The sequence below is a fragment of the Phacochoerus africanus genome, chromosome 5 (genome assembly GCF_016906955.1).
Source record: "Phacochoerus africanus isolate WHEZ1 chromosome 5, ROS_Pafr_v1, whole genome shotgun sequence".
In the NCBI taxonomy this organism is placed as follows: Eukaryota; Metazoa; Chordata; class Mammalia; order Artiodactyla; family Suidae; genus Phacochoerus; species Phacochoerus africanus.
In genome coordinates, this window is record NC_062548.1 from 80,144,354 (window position 1) to 80,164,091 (window position 19,738).

The following is a 19,738-nucleotide window of genomic DNA, read 5'->3' on the forward strand; positions in this document are numbered from 1 at the left end:
CCTGACTCTGCTGCTGACTGGCTGTGGACCTCAAACCCCAATTTTTGAATCTATAAATGGAAACCACAGTCCTGACTTCTTGAGTCTGGTGCAAACATGAAATGCAATACTTAATGTGACCTCACTGGCATCTAATGAGTATACAAACAAAAGGCAGCTATTTTTTTTTTCTTTTTGTTTTTAGGTACAATAAGGGAACAAATTTATTTCTGTTTTTGTTTGTTTTCTTTTTTTTTTTTTATTTTCCCACTGTACAGCAAGGGGGTCAGGTTATCTTTACATGTATACATTACAATTACATTTTCCCCCCAGCCTTTCTTCTGTTGCAACATGAGTATCTAGACAAAGTTCTCAATGCTATTCAGCAGGATCTCCTTGTAAATCTATTCTAAGTTGTGTCTGATATGCCCAAGCTCCCGATCCCTCCCACTCCCTCCCCCTCCCCCTCCCATCAGGCAGCCACAAGTCTCTTCTCCAAGTCCATGATTTTCTTTTCTAAGGAGATGTTCATTTGTGCTGGATATTAGATTCCAGTTATAAGTGATATCATATGGTATTTGTCTTTGTCTTTCTGGCTCATTTCACTCAGTATGAGATTCTCTAGCTCCATCCATGTTGCTGCAAATGGCATTATGTCATTCTTTTTTATGGCTGAGTAGTATTCCATTGTGTATATATACCACTTCTTCCGAATCCAATCCTCTGTCGATGGACATTTGGGTTGTTTCCATGTCTTGGCTATTGTGAATAGTGCTGCAATGAACATGCGGGTGCACGTGTCTCTTTTAAGTAGAGTTTTGTCCGGATAGATGCCCAAGAGTGGGATTGCGGGGTCATATGGAAGTTCTATGTATAGATTTCTAAGGTATCTCCAAACTGTTCTCTGTAGTGGCTGTACCAGGTTACATTCCCACCAACAGTGCAAGAGGGTTCCCTTTTCTCCACACCCCCTCCAGCACTTGTTATTTGTGGACTTATTAACGATGGCCATTCTGACTGGTGTGAGGTGATATCTCATGGTAGTTTTGATTTGCATTTCTCTTATAACCAGCAATGTTGAGCATTTTTTCATGTGTTTGTTGGCCATCTGTATATCTTCTTTGGAGAAATGTCTCTTCAGGTCTTTTGCCCATTTTTCCATTGATTGATTGGCTTTTTTGCTGTTGGGTTGTATAAGTTGTTTATATATTCTAGAGATTAAGCCCTTGTCAGTTGCATCATTTGAAACTGTTTTCTTCCATTCTGTAAGTTGTCTTTTTGTTTTCTTTTGGGTTTCCTTTGCTGTGCCAAAGCTTTTCAGTTTGATTCTGTCCCATGGTTTTATTTTTGCTCTAATTTCTATTGCTTTGGGAGGCTGACCTGAGAAAATATTCATGATGTTGATGTCAGAGAGTGTTTTGCCTATGTTTTCTTCTAGGAGTTTGATGGTGTCCTGTCGTATATTTAAGTCTTTCAGCCATTTTGAGTTTATTTTTGTGCATGGTGTGAGGGTGTGTTCTAGTTTCATTGCTTTGCATGCAGCTGTTAAAGGGCAGCTATTGTTATTAAAAGAGACCTTCTCTGAGCAATCACTCCATTGCATTCATCTCTTTCTGATCTCATCTAGTCTCTACCATATTGTCTGATTTTATTTCCAATATAGCATGTAAGAGAATCTGAAGCCATGTTTTTTATGTTTATTGTAGTGTAGGTACTTCTATCACAGGGATATTATCTGTCCTGCTTGCCTCAGTGTTCTCAGTACCTATAACAGTGTCTGGCATCCAGTAGGTTTTCAATACATACTCGATTGAATGAATGAATGAGTACACCAATGTTACCTACCTTCAGAAAGTCTGATTAAAATAATCTCCCTTCCTGTGCAACTGAGAGTTTTTAACTATTGGGTTCCCCTTTAAAAAGATCATTGATTGCAACTGCAAAAAAGAAAACACCTAGAAACTCAGTATTAATTGCAAAGTGTAGTTCTGGTGAGAGTTGTGCTTCTGAGAGCCCCTCTCCTTTCCCTGCCCTGGAGGCTGCAGCAAGCACACCTGCTTTTCTTTTTCTCCCTGATTGACTGCAGGCTGGGAGATTCGGAAGAGGCTCCCCTCCCCCACAAAGAACTCCACCCCAGGTCACTGGGTGGGGAGTGGAGGGGGTGGGGGGTGAGGAGCCAGCATTGTTCTCTCCCCCACCCACCAGATTTTCCACCTGTCCCCTCAGGAGCCTGCCTGTAACTGTCAAACATTCACTCACCTTTTGTTAACCCTTGAGCTTTTCAGAGCAAACAAACATCTTAAAAAGGAAGAAATGCTTCCAGGCAGCTTATGTGAATACTTGAGTGCAAACCTTGCAAGTTGGTGCTCGTTGGTAAACTCAGGTGGATTACTTCTATAAGGACAGAAATCAGAGGTTATAAACCTGGAAGGACTTCAGCGTTTAGCTTGTGAAGTACGACCCCTTGAGTTTTACAAATGTGGAAACCGAGACTCCCAAGAGTTTAAAACACATGTGCAAACTGCCCTGGCTGCTTCCTGTGGACCCAAGATGGGAATCAGTCTCTCCACTCCTGGTTCACTCACGTGTCTATGACCCCACATGTACCTTGTTCATTTACTGAAAAGCGTCAGAAAGAGACAAGAGAGTTTATCTTGACTGACACAGAATAAAGGTTCTGGATCTTCTAGAAGCTGACGTTGAAAAGTAGAGAGAGAGGACAAGGGTTTGAGCAAAACAAACTGCCCAGGTGAGTGAGTGTCTGAACCTTGAAATTGACTTTCTGGTCAACCCAAGCAACAGAGAGAGTTTCCCCCTCTGTAACAAACAACCCAGGCTATGTGGGAAAACAGTTTATTGTAGTTATTTGTTTCCCCCATTGCCTGGAGCCCTCCTTGGATATGGAGGATTTGTACTTGTCGGAAATTCAATAGAACCTTGAATATTTCATTTGAGTGAATCTCTAGGAAGGTTGGGACCTGAGCAAGAGGGTGATAAACACGCTGTGAGCTAAACCAGGCTCTGTCGATGTTCACTGTTTATGTTTTGCTTTCTTTACCTCGCACTTCACACCTACACTTGCTGGTTTGTCAGGCCAGTCGTTTCTTCTGAGAAAATGCACTGTACCTTCTCTTAGTAGGAAGTGGTTGTTTAGTTCAGTGCATTTAAAAAGTACTCTAGAATCTTTTTTTGTTGGTGTTCTTTACCAAGCCACCATGGAGAGCATTGAAACATAGACTCAAAGACAGTGGAAACTGCACAGCCACACAGCAATTTATCATCCCTATCAACATGGAATTCAAGCTGATTAAATCTATATTTTACGAGTTCTATTGATTCACATTGTTTTGGAGTCTATCAGAAAGGGGGATTTTATTGGTAAACTGTTGTTATTATTCCTGGAGTGACACCAACTGATGATTCCTTTGATTCTTGGAAAATGCAAACGACCAAAATTGACTCAAGAAGAACACTGAACCAAAATAGAGCAATAAATAAGATGAATTCAAAATGCTGTCAAAGAACTACTTCTGAGACAGACTTTAACTCAGATTATTATTCTAAGGTGTTTTTTTTCCAAAATTTAAATGAAAATTCCCGTTATATATAGATTGTTCTAAAGCAAAGGAAGAAAACCATGGCAAACAATTTTTTTAGGCTAGCATGTTCCTGATACCAAAACCTGACAAAAAATGGCATTAAAAAAAGAAGCTTCACTCATGAATAAAGAGAAGCAATAATTCCAAATAGAACACTAATAAATTGAATCTAGTAGTGATTCATCATGAACAAATAGAGCTTATTAAACAAATTAAAAATGTTTTACTGTAGATAATCTACTAACATAATAGGTCAGAGAAGAAAAAGATATGACAATCCCTACAGATTATGAAAAGCTAAAACTGAATATTCATTAACAATGTTTCAGAATCATAGACTCTTAAGAATAGGGGGAATTTTCCTTAACACGATATGGAAAATCTAACTCAAATGAAGAGACAGTGCCACTCATGAGGATAACGTGAGGTGTTCTTATTGAAGTCAGGAACAGGGGAAGAGGCTTATTATTGCCACTGATATTTAATATTGTTCTACAGTCTCTGAATGCAACTGGGATAAAGAATGAATGTACTTATTGGAAAGCAACATTAAGAGGTATCACGATTTGCCCACTAAAGTAATGTCTATCAAGAAGAAATAAGCAAGTCAAAGTATTCATCGAGTCAAATTATACTTATAATAGAAAAAGTACTTAGAAAATATACAGCAAAAAGACTGTGTTAACAATAACAATAAGATACACACTACCTGGGAATATATTTATAGAATAATTTGGGTCAAAAACCCTACAAAACCTCACTGAGTGTTATAAAAGAATGGCATTCAAATAAAAGGAGTGGTATTAGTATATCCATGTATTTGCTGATTAAGTATTACGAAATTTTAATTTCCTTAAATTAACATGTAAGTTTCATGTAATTACAAGAAAGAGTCCAGATTATAATACTCATTTTATTTTGGAGACAGAGTTTGACAAAATGCATCTAAAATTTATCTGGAATGGCAAATGGTTAAAAATCACCAAGAAATTTTGAAAAGCAGAAAGTAATGGAAACAGAAAGTAAGAGAGGGGAACATTTTTGTTGCACAATATTAAAATCCTTTATTTTTATAGTAATAAAATGGTTTTATACCAATGCACAAATTGACAAATAGATGTATGAAAGAAAATAAAGTGTCCAAAAATTATATTTAGACAAGGTGGCATTTAAAATCAGTAGGGAAAGTAATTTTTTTTTTTTGCAAAAGTGTTCTCAGAGAATTGATTAACTATTTGAAAAAATACTACAAAATAAATGATATTTGAGTGGGTTAAACATCCAGTATTGCTATAGCTGTGGTGTAAGTCCCAGCTGCAGCTTGGATTTGAGCCCTGGCCTGGAAACTTCCATATGCCATAGATGTGGCCTCAAAAGAAAAAAAAATGATAATTTGAATAAAAATTGAGCATAAATATATTATCTCATGAGAGATAGAGAAAGGTAAGTATCTGAATTTGAGATAGAAAATAAATTTTGTGTAGTAAATCATGCTGGAAAAGGCTGATTGCATTGCCTTTAAAAATTTAACAGCTCCGTATGTAAAACAAAGTGTCAAAATTAACTTTTTCAGAACTTCATCCCAGGGTCTATGATAGCCTTAAAAACCTGATTCAAAACTAGCTCAGTGTGAACAGCCTCTGTCCTGGTAACTTTATCAAAAATAATTAACAACAACTGTTTAACATCACAGTTTCCTGGGACAGCACTAACAATAAGAGAAAACAATTTTAAACACTTAAAACGAAAGGTAATAAACTTAAAAATTAAAACTGGAGGATGAGATGTTGTTAGGGGGCTTTGAAAAACTCCAGCATATTCCTGGGAATCTAGATTGTCACCTGCATGAGAAGGGCCATGTGCCTACCAAGGAAAGACCTGAAAATGTCCTAATACTTCATCTCTGGCTGACTTTGAAGCCCCATTAGCAGGAAGTGAAGGCTAAGGCAGAGTTGTCAACAGCCCAAGTATTGAAAATGTGCTTTAACATGCACACAAAGCTTCTTGACAATGGCTGGGATATTTATTATTTCAAGGCATTTGAAGAATCCTTGCCCAATCATTAGTTGGCCTAAGCTAACCAAACCAAGACTTCAGTAGCTGCACATAGCAAAGAATAGAGACTTGATAGAATTCATCATTGAAAGTCACTGGACAGACAGCAATAATGACAAACAGCAGTGACAATGAACATTACTGTAAACAGAGTGTAAAGAAAAAAGTATTCAAAAGCAATTTCCCAGCAGTTACTACTATATATCGATAAATCTGAAGTCAACTCCTGATTAGTGTAAATGTACTGAGATAGCTTAATCCAAATGTCAGGTTAACCCTAAAATATTTATATTCTATATTTCAAAACAGATACATAAGAGAAGGAGCTGTCTGGAGCATTCAAAGTGATGTAGGTTTTCTTGAATAGAGAGCTCTGTATTAGTGTTATGTAAGTTTTAATACTTAGATGTATCTTCTTGCCCATGAACCCACTTGGAATGAAGCACTTCCTTGAACTGGGCAAAGCAGGAGAGAGAGAATATGAATAGCCCAGGATCTCTGATCCCTATGCTTCATTAATAGTCTGGTTAGGAGAGAAGGGGAGTTAATAACAGAGCTAATCTTGTACAAACTATCACTATAATTGGCTATTTGTTGCTGTAGCATATTAGCTAATGATTTGTTAGTAAGTTTTATCAAGTTGATGCTAGACTGTACATAGGGCTCTTCTCAATTATTTACTTTATCTTTATGAAATCCCCCCTCACCTGGCTTTTCCCACCATAGCAAATTGAATGGTATTTTTCAGTTTTTTGTCTCTTCCTGATCACTAGCTATTGTTCTTTTTCTTATGTAGACTGTTTCTGAGTAAACTCATCCAATGTCATTGCTTTCAATGCCAGTCTATTGATTCTCCAGTGTGTATGTCCAGCCTCATCCTCCTACGTTTGCCACTTAAGCAGTCACACTTGATATCCAATAGATATTTAACTCCTGACATGTCTAAAACAGAATTATTAATTCCCATCCTACCAAACCTATTTCCACATGTCAGTAAATGGCTTCACCAGTCACCCATTTTCTCAGATCCAAGATCTAAAAGTAATTCTTTATTTTTCTCTTTTCTAACATCCACATCAGTAAATCCTATTGACTCTGCCTCTACAGTGACTCTTTTCTTCTCATTTATACTGCTGTAATTCTAACTTATCTGACACCATCTATTGCTCTGATAGCTATAAAATATGAACGGTACAACCTCTTTTGAAAATTGTTTAGTAGCATCTGCTAAAGCTAAATAAATCATACCCTATGATATAGCAGTTCAATTCCTATATACTTTCACAGCATAAATGCATACATACCATTCACCAAAAGACATGAACTAGCATGTCATTATTCATAATAGCTCCAAACTGGAAACTATCCAAATGTTCATCTACAGTAAAATGGATAAGTTGACTTATGGTATAATCACAAAATTGTATACCATACTGCAATGAAAATGAATAATTCATGACTATGTACAACAATATAGATAAATTCCATAAACATAGGGTCAAGCTAAAGAAAATTGACAGTAATGACAATATGATTACATACTTATATAGTGCAAAAATATGGAAAACTGAGCCATGCTTTAAAAAGTCAGTATACCTTTGAAAGTATGTGTTGGCTGGGTGGTGACTGTATGTGAGAAAAAGAATTCTGGGGTACTGATAATGTGATATTTCTTGATCTGGATGCTAGTTACCGTGGAATGTTCAATTTGTGAAAATTTATCAACTTGAACATCATGCGAATTGTCTGTGTATACATACATTTTAATTAAAACTTTAAAAAATTTTCCTAAAAGTTAATTCACAGACATAAATGTAAGACATAAAACTCTAAGATTCTTAGACTAAAACATAAACCTATGTCTTCATGACCTTAGATTGGGCAATGTGACACCAAAAGCACAGGTACACAAGAGAAAAATACAAATAAATTAGACAAGAAAAGCTTAAAATTTTTGTTCTTTAAAAGACACATAAATTGAGATGATAATCCACAGAATGGGAGAAAGTATATACAAATCGTATATCTGATCAAAGACATATCAAGGATATGAAAATAATTTATACAACTCAAGAGTTAAACAAAAAAATGCAATTTAAAAATGGGCAAAGGATTTGAATATATCTTTCTCAAAGAATGTATACATATGCCCAAACACATAAAAATGCTCAACATGGTTCGTTAGAGAAATGCAAATCAAAACATGAGATGCATGGAGTTCCTGCTATGGCTCAGCAGGTTATGAACCCGGCTAGGATGCATGAAGATGCTGGTCTGAACCCTTGCCTTGCTCAGTGGATTAAGGATCCTGTGTTGCTGTGGCTGTGGGGTAGACCTGCAGCTGCAGCTCTGATTCGACCCCTAGCCTGGGAACTTCCACATGCTTTTTAGTGCAGCCCTAAAAAAATAATAAATAAATAAATAAATAAATAAAGCCACGATGAGATATAACAGGATACCACAGATGATTAGAGAGTAAAGAAATAAAATATTGTGTAAAAATGAACAATGACAAGTACTGGCGAGGATGTGGATGAATTAGAACACTGCTGGTGTTCTAGCGTAAAATGGTGCAATAGCTTTGGAAATCAGTTTGACAGCTCAACAAAAAATTAAGCATAGAGTTGCCATACAACCAAGCAATTCCAATCCTGAGTATAGATGTAAGATAATTGAAAACATATGTCCACACAAAATCTTTCACAAGGAGTGTCCGTTGTGCCTCAGTGGTAACAAACCCAACTAGTATCCATGAGGATGAGGGTTCAATCCCTGGCCTCGCTCAGTGGGTTAAGGATCGGTGTTGCCGTGAGCTGTGATGTAGGTCAAAGATGTGGCTCAGATCCGGCATTGCTGTGGCTGTGCTGTAGGCGCACAACTCCAGCTCCTATTCGACCCCTATCCTGGGAACTTGCATATGCTACAGGCCCTAAAATAAGCAAAAAAAAAAAAAAAAAAAAAAAAAACTTGTACAAAAACATTCATGGTAGCATCATTCATAAAGACCAAAATGCAAACAATACAAATATCTATCCATTGAAGAATGAATAAACAAAATGTGGCAGTCCATGCAATGAGATATCATTCAATCATAAAAAAGAAATGAAGTACTGATACATGTAACATCATGGAGGAGGCTTGAAACTGTTATGCTAAGTGAAACGAGCCAGATAAGAAAGAGCAAATATTGTATAATTTTATTTATATGAAAGGCCCCAATAAGTCAATCTATAGGAATAGAATGTAGTTTAGAGGTGGCCAGGGGGGTAGAGAAAAAAGGGAATGGGGAGTGACTCTTAATGGGTACCGGATTTGCTTTGAGTGGGTAATGACAATATTCTGAAATTAGACAGTGATGATAGTTCCCCAACGCTGCAAATATACTAAAAACTACCTAATTGTAATTTAAAAGGGTGAATTATTTTGCATATGAATTTTATCTCAACAAAGATTTTTTTTTTGTCTTTTTTGCCTTTTCTTGAGCCGCTCCCATGGCATATGGAGATTCCCAGGCTAGGGGTCCAATTGGAGCTGTAGCTGCTGGCCTACGCCAGAGCCACAGCAACACTGGATCCGAGCCCGCGTCTGCAACCTACACCACATGGCAGGCAACACCGGATCCTTAATCCACTAGTGAGTGAGGTCAGGGTTCAAACCCACAAACTCATGGTTCCTAGTCAGATTTGCTAGCCACTGAGCCATGACGGGAACTCCAACAAAGATGTTACTTTAAAAATATCCCATGAGACACATTGCTTTGGGTGAATCAAATTAAGAATTTAAAAAAGATAATAACCAGTTGACAAAGATGTGGTGAAACATTCTTACATGTTGCTTCTTGGGTTCTGGAGAGTATTTTTCCATATGTATCAGTAACAATAACAATATTATGCCTTACCACATGATATTTGTGTATGATATTCTATGTATGATCAAAAGGTTAGACTCCCTTACCCCACATTTTGTCTAAGGGTGTTCATTGAAAAATTGGAAATATCATGTATGATTTTTTTATGAAAATTGGCAAAGTAATTGTGTGTATGGTTCTAAGCTACAACTCTATGTGATCTTTAAAATCAAATTGCTGAAAAATATGTAATAACGTAGTAAAGGGCTTTGTGATGTCATGTCGAGTGAAAAAAACAGCACACAGAATTTTCTGGTTCTTATTTGTGAGAGAGGGAGATAGAGATGAACAATAGAGATAGGGAGAGAAAAAAAAAGGAAGTGAAACAAATACATAGTAGATGTCTAGTCACCCCAGAATTTATCACTATGTCTCTTAATATGGAAAACTGAAAGATGGGCAAAATAAAGAAAGCAGGCAAAGCCTGATAACACAATAAGGAGAAACTGTTAAATACTGTGTTTATACTTTGTATTCCACTTATGGTGCCTATTATTGGATTTCTTTCGCCTACTTCATTCGATTCAATTCAATTTAACAAATATGTACTAAGTACCTACCAGATGGACCTTGTTCTGGGTCTCAGAGCAAAAGTAAAGATGAATATGTAAGTAAAAGAAGCAATGACCCCCGGTCCAAGCTGAGTAAGAAGATAGATAAGAGGATACAAATGGGAACAAAGATAACATGAGGGTAAAGATGAGATTGAAGTGCAAGTAAGTTGTTGTGAGAGAGGAAGAAAGGAAAGATGGTTGTGGCTTGAGTCCCTTGGAACATTTCTGAGGCTTGATGAAGCTGTCCTTACAGCCTGCCCATTTCCAAAACAGAGAAATGACTGATAGAGCAGAGCAGATGAAGGCGTTTTTATTTTATTTTATTTACTTTTTTTAAAAATTTTTTTATTTTTATTTTTTTGTCTTTTTGCTATTTCTTGGGCCGCTCCCGCGGCATATGGAGGTTCCCAGGCTAGGGGTCGAATCGGAGCTCTAGCCACCGGCCTACGCCAGAGCCACAGCAACACGGGATCCAAGCCACGTCTGCAACCTACACCACAGCTCATGGCAACGCCGGATCGTTAACCCACTGAGCAAGGGCAGGGACCGAACCTGCAACCTCATGGTTCCTAGTCGGATTTGTTAACCACTGCGCCACGACGGGAACTCCAATGAAGGCGTTTTTAGAACCTTGTACTTGGATGCTGAAGTCATGGGGATGAAGACAAATGAAGTAGGAAGACTGCACACTTGCTGTTGAAATCTAAGTACCTGGTATGTTGTAGGTATTTAATAAACACTCACTGAATGAATGAATGAACTGTAAGTGTAGAAAATGATAGATAAATTTGGGGAGAAATTATAAACAGATCACGTGGACCATCTAGAGGGAGGTTTGTGGACAGTGAGAGTCCAAAGAGTGTGGAGCTAAGTGCATCCTAACTCCCATGGGACCATGGACCTGAAGAAGGAGAAGAGACAGCTCATTCCCACCAGAAAGGTTTGTCTGGGAACTGATGCAATCAGGGGTTGGCTAAGGTGAGGAAGTTGGGAAGAACCTTAGGAAAAAATGTGAAGAGGGAGAGCTGTTATGGGGCTCCCAGGAAGGACCTTATTCAAAGGCGATCTAGAGTAAAGATGGAGGTGAGTAATTGTGTAGGGAGACAGGGAAGATGGGGCAGAGATAAAGGGACGGAGCTAGGGAAACTGGCATGAAAGAGACAGAAAGCTAGCCTGGAAGCAGGGAGAGGGTCAAGTGTGAACCGAAATCAATGCTCCCTTCTCTCCATCTACCTCCTAAGAGCTTGTTCAGTTGGAGAAGCCTTGTAACATCTCCCCTGGGAATGAAATGGGATGAACAATCCTGATACATTTTTCCTAAGAAGCCGGGCTTGTACTTCAAATACCAACTGTTCTATGTATCTTTGAGTTTTGCTTTGTTTGTTCAATTGTGGGTTTTGTTTTGTTTTGTTTTAGATTTAACATCCAAGTGATATCATATGGTATTTGTCTTTCTCTGTCTGATTTATGTCACTTAGCCTAATGCTCTCAGGGCCCCCCCATCTTGATGTAAATGGCAATATTTCATTCTCTTTTATGGCTGGGTAGAATTCCATTTTATATCTATGTGTATACACATACACACATATGTGTACATATACATAATGTATGTACATATATTACATATATTACACATACATATTTATCTCCCATTTTCTTTATCCATTTATCCATCAAAGGACACAGATTGTTTCCACATGGTGACTACAGTCAATAATACTTTATTGCATATTCAAAAGTTGCTAAGTTGCTAAGAGAGCATATCTTAAAAGTTATAATCGCAAGAAAAAAATCTTCTGTAACTTTGTATGGTGACTAAACTTACAGTGGTGATCATTTTGCAGTGTACACAAATATTGAATCATTATGTTATACACTTGAAGCTTATAGAATGTTAAATTGACATTTAACATTAATATAATATTAAATGTTAAATACTTCAATTTAAAAAAAGTATAGCTTACACTTGCAAAGCATTCACTCAGTGCTGGACACTGTTCTAACATATTACATATGTTATTTCATTTAATCTTCTCAACCACTCCATTGAAGTTGATATTATTAACAGCCTCATTTTACAGGTGAGATCACACAGAGAAGTTAAGCAACTTACCCAAGATTCTATAGCTGGCAAAAGAAGGTGTTGAAAATCTAACTCAGCCACTCTGGTACTAGAATCTGTGGTCTCATTTCTCTGCCATTCTGCTTCTTCAAGAGCAAATAGAAGTATTATTATCCTGTGACAATCTCTCATACAGCAAGCAATCAATGGGCTGGCTCCCACAATAATGTAGAATGGTAGTTTTAACTGAGATCTAGTCTTTGGATGATCAGACCCATTGGGACCCTATAAACTCCATATGTGCCCATCAAGGATACACAGGAAATTCAGTAACACACCATAGTCCTGAGAAATTCTGCAATAAGGAAAACCCTTTACTTTGCTGGCCCTGGCACTTCCTAAATTTACTAGTCCATAGACCCCCTTTGTATGCAGTATGTATAAATGTGCCTCAGAACTGCTGTTTCATTTAAAGAGAAAACCACATTGGGGATTTGTAGATAACAGAATTTACCCAAGAATCAGGGAGCAAGCAGTCTCTATGGATATCACCAAGTAGCAGCAGTGATACTTCTGAGATCACTCTGTGGCTTATGAATCTGTCATAAACAAAATTTGAGGTGATTTACTTAGGAAGTATTTTTCCCAGTATTAGTTTAGGGTCAGAAAATTAGAGGATAGTGGATGAGTGTTGGAAGCAAGCACTGTGGCAATAGCAAGAAATGACAATTAAACACAAAACAGAAGACATGAGAAATGAAGAAGTAAAAATATAAAGACTTAAAAATTCCCTGGATAAACCATCACATGAAATGCAAATTGAGGCCATGACAATGGGTTGGAGGGAGACAAAACATAGCTCGGGATTTCCGTGGTGACTCAGCAGGTCAGGGATCTGGCGATGCCACTGCCCTGTCTCGAGTCACTGCTGTGACATGGATTTGATCCCTGGCCCCAGAACTTCCACATGCCATAGGCATAGCCAAAAAACAAAAACAAAAACAAAAAAACCCACAAAAACCGTAGTTCAATGCCCTGTAAGAAATAAATAGGCGTGAGAGATGGGTTGAGCAGTGAAAGAGGGCCTAGCAAAGGGCTTAGAACACGATGAACCAGGACAAGGAGACATAAAGAATCCTTAAGAATGGAAGCATCTAACATCCAATTCCGGTTGATGTGCTTTCTGTAATGTTAAACCTTCAGTCAAGTCTAATATATACACTAGAGCCTGTGTGATTACATGTTGAGGGGGATGCAAAGGGCTGAGGCTAATCTGGATGACATGGAGAACATGTGAGGGAAGATAAATCCAAATGAGATTAAAAAAAAATTCAGTGAAAGCAGAAGATGGGCACCAAGATGGGTGACCATGGGACTCTGTGGACTCTGTAATTTCACAGAACTCTTAGGGCATTTGTCTTCCATGGGACCTGGGATATGCAGCAAAAATTCGTTTTACAGAGATCTGAAAGGACAAGGAGACCTTGGCTCCATCTGACTTGTCCTTGTTGTTCTTTGTTAGGTGAGTTTTGACTGTAATCATCAGAGCTGGTTGAGTGGGGATGCAGTGAGTGGTAGGGAGGGTATGTTAAATCAGGTGGGAGAAGTAATCACAGCCCATGTTCTCTACGATCGTGTTACCCATCAGGGGTCTGAGCATTTTTTTCCCTAAGCACAAAGGGGAGTTATTGGTGCGGTTTTGGCAGAGGAGAGATGCAACTTGTGTTATGTATTAAGAGGATCGCTCAGGCTGTCTTGTGGAGGTGACCAGGAGTGCAATCAGGAAGGCTAGTTAGGATGCTGTTATAATCGACCAGGAGAGAGAAGAGGGGGGTCTTGGAGTAGGTGCTGGCAGAGAAGGTGGTCTGATTCAGGGTATAGTTTGGATTTAGAGTCAATAGAACCCACTGATGGGCTAGAAATTGTAAAGAAGAGAAAGAGAGATGATGCCTAGACTTTTGACTTCAGCAAATGGGTGGATGGAGGCCATATTTACTATGAATGGAAAACCAGAAGAGGAGGCTTGGTTAAGTGAGAGAAATGAGTTTCATTTGTAGTAATTACAGCAGGCTACTTTTCAAATCTGGATGTGAGCTAAGGACTTGGGAATGGAGTGGAGGCCAAAAGGACAATAAAGAATGGATCAGAGAGACCTCCTTGAAAAAAAAAAAAAAGAAGAGGCTAGAGAGTGAGGACTGTGAAGGCCATTTAGGGAAGGGAGTCACATTCAACTAATCGGAGACTGTGAAGGACAAACTGTTTTGCTTGCAGAAGGAGCCTGAGACATTAAAGGCTCTGTCTAAGGCCAGAGAGTCAAGGGCAGATTTGACATTGGAACCCATGTGTCCTGATTGCTGCTGTTAGGCAGCAGGAGCTGATATCTACTGGTGTTGGGAGCTGATATCCACTGGTGTTGGGTGCTGGGCTTCACAGCCTTTTCTGATTCATTATTTGTTACCAACCTTGGGCCCTGAGAGTATTGTCATCTATCTCACTTTTTAGACAGGGAAATAGAGTGTTAGGGAGTTAGGTAACTTGTTCTTCACGCAAACACTTGCAGACCGGAGAAATATCCCGTTCCCTCTCGCTATAGAACCTCTCACTAAAGCAACCTGCCTATAATTCCTCAAAGGTAGAGCTAACATTTGAGCTAAGGTCTCAGGGCTCTTGGCTCAATGTTTAAAATAAGGAGATTTCTAAATACAATTGTTCCAGATGTCTCTTTAAGATATCATATCAGAGAGAATCAAACATTGTTAAAACCAATATAGGGAGTTCCCACTGTGGCTCAGCGGGTTAAGAACCCAAGTATACATGAGGGTGTGGGTTCGATCCCTGGCCTCTCGCTCAGTAGGTTAAGGATCTGGCATTGCCTTGAGCTGTGGTATAGGCTGGAAGCTCCAGGTCTGATTCAACCCCTAGCTTGGGAACTTCCATATGCTGCAGGTGCAACCCTAAAAAGAAAAAGAAAAAAAAAAAAAAGTAAAAACAGTATAGATTACATTTCCTAATTCCCTTCAGTATACTGTATTTTATCCCATCACAGGAGGAGACATTAATAGTTTTTATAATATCATAGTGCTTACTACTTAATACCCTGTTCTAAGTCTCTGTGTGGAAAATTGATTTTGTGATGATTCTTTCCTGTATCTAATCAGGTCAATAAATTAAACTTATAGGTCTGTTATTCTAGGTCACTCTTTTTCCCTCTGCAAAAAGCTTTAGCCACTGCCCCTTTCCATATATTACTCTGAAGCGTTCGTTTGCCTGTTCAGAATCTCCCAGCTGAGGCTCTGCATGCTGCTGCCCTCCCTTCCACAACCCCGCTTGCTATTACTGTCTTTGTTGTTTCCAAGACAATGTGCCATGAGAACTCCTTCCCTTTATTCTGTGGCAAAAGAAGCTGCTTCTGATCTCTGATGGACAAAATGTTGCTATTTGAGAATTCCCAAATCTCTGGATCAGATTCCTGATCCTGGGCCACAGTCCCAGTTTGGGGAGCTGTGTTAAATATGCCAGAAAATCATATTCTTCCGACGCTTTCCAAATTCACTCTAGAGTTATCTAGGATAAAAAATCAACTTTCCAGACCAGGCATCTCCAAGATGAAACATTATTGTTTAGAGCATGTGTTTAGTTCTTTAAAGAAATAAATTAGGGGTGATTTGAGTACAAATCCTGCCACTGTAATTTCCTATTTTAACTAAGCGCATTCGCTCTCCTTTTCAAATGCACCACTCAATTTCAGCCCTGCCCTGATCATGAAAAATGGGGAAAAGAAGTATCTACCTTTTAACAAAGGTGCCAATCATATCCTCGGCCACTGCAAATATTGTCACTTTACCTTTGAGCTGTTATCAGCACTGGTGATTAATGAATGGATTATTTACTAAAGTAGTCTCCTTTCTTCTCTCCTTCTAAAAAAAGATGCAGGAGACAAGTGAAGAAAAGCCAGACATGTGTATTCCATTTGAAATCCATGATTAAAAAGCTTAAAAATTCAAACCAACGTAAAAAACTGTTTTATTTTAATACTCTGGAAGGTTTCAGTGAACTCCATTATTTTCGCTCACTATTTGCTTGAATAATTTAGGCAAGAAAGCTAAATTATACATAAAGTGTACAGTTAGAAGAAAAAGTTCATGCACAGCCCTAGGCTATAGCCTCCCCTAATGATGTCTGAAGTCAGTGAAAAGAACTCTTTAGACTGAGAGTAATTTCTCCGGGTTTAATTTTTTTTCTTAAAGCAATAATGTTCTTATAAAAATCAGACAAATAATATACTAAGAGAAAAGCCACAAAAGAGAGTTTGCTGTTAAGGCCTTAGCCCACGTACATTTTCCTTTAATTTCGCGTGAAAGTTGGTTTTCCACAGACCACAAGAGATGTTTGTAAGCAGCCTTGAGTGATTTGATCCAACAAAGGACATATGCGTCTTGATTCAACAGACTTGCTATTCGGCCTCATCAGAATCCTGAAGTTACGGAGTTAAAAGGAGATGCTTCAGGCGGAGAGATGAACTCGAAATCTTCCAGTCTTCCTCAGAAAGGGGATCAGCACCCACTCAGAGAGCCATCGTTTGAGCAAGTGGTTGCCACTGGCTCGGGTACTGTCCTTCAGGAGCCGTCCACATCATTAAACATTTACAGATTCACCACCACGTTCACAGCCCCTTTAAGTGTTAACGACGACGGCCGTAAGATGACAGGAATATCCGAATGGTCCAGTAGTCACCTTGGCTTTCTGGGCTGCCTTTGTTCTTGCCCTAAAGTTACACAATTGTAAAATTTGAAGAATCCAGTTCAGCCCCTTCATTTTACAGACCTGAGACGAGAGAGGGGAAGTGATGAGCTCAGGGCTATACAGCAAAGACATCGGTTCATTCATTCTCAAATGTTTATTATACACTTGGAGACCGAGAAAGGAATGCCAAGCAGAGAGACCAGGCATACATAAAGGTAAAAATGTAGGAACCAGCATGATGTCTTAGGCAACAAAGGCACCTCTTTCCCTACCCCTACTTTTAAGGAAATATGCACCACACACATGGCCCTATAGGCTGGTTGGGAAGGAGACGGAGCCTGGAGCCAGATTGCCTGAGACTGAATCCTGACTGTGCCTTCTAAGAGCTGTAAGATCTTAGGTTACTTACCTCTCTTGGTGATTGATTTTCTCCAACAGCAAAATGATGGTGGTAATAATAGAACCTACTTCATAGGGTTGTTTTGAATGCATGTGAATATATATAAAGTGTTGACAGACAACATCTAGCACTTGAGTTATATAAATAGTAGTTATTATCATGAATATCAATGGAACATAAACCCTTCCATGTGAATGCTGCTTCCTGGCTATAGCTGACCAGATAAGGGGTGGTGGGCAGGTGACCCAAGCGGAGCTTCTGTCAAACACCCAATGTCCTATGTATTACTCATGTGACCTGCATTCAAAGGGATATATTGGGCCATCAAAGTAGGGCTATTAAGGAATTATGAAATACGCAACTAAAGATCTGGGCTAGTTAACCAAGAGGCTGAGAGGAAAGATTGAGAAGACTCAGGGCTGGGCAGGCATTAATGGTCCCAAGTGAAATATGATGTTATATAGTTTAGAGGAAGTCAATTGGTGGGAGGAGGATGGGGCATGTGCCTACATGAGCATGCAGGTGCATGCACCCGCACGCAAACACACACACAAAACCTCAGCTCCTAAAAACTTTATACATCTAGTCCAATTCCTTGCATAAACAGTGCTGACGAAACCCTTCTTTTCTTAGGAGTGAGCCTCAGGTCCTTGCGATCAGAAGAAACTGCCAAATACTTAAGACAGTTCTGCTAGGAAAACACACACAACACTAGGATACAGACAGAGCCAACTGTCAAAGCCTGGATGTGCCAAAGTGAATGTGAAGCATCAAGAAAGCCACTGGAAGTTATTGAAAGGTTGAAATGGGTGAGTCACATTTGATCAAGTTTGTCGTTATCTCTGTAAGATCACCCATGCAACAGTGCAGGAGGTAAACTTGAAGGACAACAATAACAGCAAAAACTAGAGAACGGAGGCTAGTTAAAAGGCTTTGGGTATAATTTAGGTCAGAACTGATCAGAATCTGAGCTAAAGGTAACGGGGGTTGAACTGGAAAGAAAAATACAGATAAGGAAGGTGTTAGGAACGCGATGACGCTTGTGGGGCACAGAGAAGTTCCTGGAATCCAGGAAAATAATCTCTGACTTGAGCTTGGATAAATAAACTCAGGAACAAAATTTTGGGAAGAGAAATTGAGAGAGTTGTCTTTACATATGCCGAGTGTGAGGCATCAGTGGGAAATCCAAGTGAAGATGTGTCATTACCTTTGGATGTGTGGTTACGGAACTCAGCAAAGAACCAGGATGACAGATTTAGAATCGAAAGGATAATAATGGAAGCTGAAACTAGAGGTTTGGCTCTAGAGGTTTGGCTCTGTCTTTCAAGGTAAGTGTAGAGGAGGAGACGAGATGGTCAAGGTTATAGTTTGGGAACACCAATATGCAAGGCATGAGCAAGCAGAGGGGCTTGTGCAAAAGTCCAAGAAAGAATGGTTGGAGAGATGGAAGAAACCCAGGAGAAGCTGAGAGAGGGAGCCTTAGGAACCAAGGGGTGGGGGTGGGATTTTAAAGTGAAGAGAGTGAGTTCCCGTCGTCGTGGTGTAGTGGTTAACAAATCCGACTAGGAACCATGAGGTTGCGGGTTCAATCCCTGGCCTTGTTCAGTGGGTTAAGGATCCGGCGTTGCCCTGAGCTGTGGCGTAGGTCGCAGACGCGGCTCAGATCCCGCATTGCTGTGGCTCTGGTGTAGGCTGGTGGTTACAGCTCCGATTCGACCCCTAGCCTGGGAACCTCCATAGCCCTAGAAAAGGCAAAAAGACAAAAAACAAACAAACAAACAAAAACAAACAAACAAAAACAAATAAAGTGAAGAGAGTGATCAGGAACATCAAGGGCAGAAAAAGGTTCTTGTGAGCTACAGGCACAAAGCGATCCACTGACTGTAGCAGCATGCAAGTCATTTGAGAGCTAAGCTGAAAAAGTGAGAAGAAAATAAAGATGACAAAGGATTGAGGGATGAAGGGGAGGGAAAATAAAGGAAGAAAGCAAGCATACTGCAGGTGGATAAGAAAGAAAGTTGAAAAGAATCCGGGCTCAAATAAGTATGATGTGCTTGTTTAGTACAGAACAGACTTGACATGTGGATGAACTGAGTCAGAAAGGAGACATTAGTGATACAGGGGAAAAGAGGCCTGATACAGCAAGGTGCCTCCTGAGGAGGTAAGAGAATACACCAAGGTCACAGGTGGAGGGAGAAGCCTTGGAAGTGGGACAATGTTTCCATGGAAACAGGAGGAAAGGAGGCCCATAAATTTAAGTTCGTAGTTGATGATTCAGCAAGTCGAGGGAGCTTTGTTTTTGAGGGAGTTGTTTTTCTTAGGGAAGTAAGAAATAAGGACATTTGCTGATAATGAGGAGTAAAACTATGATACAAGGAGTTTGAAGCGAAAAGGGAATGTTAGAAACAAACCACAACAAGAGCAGGAGAGGAGCTGAAC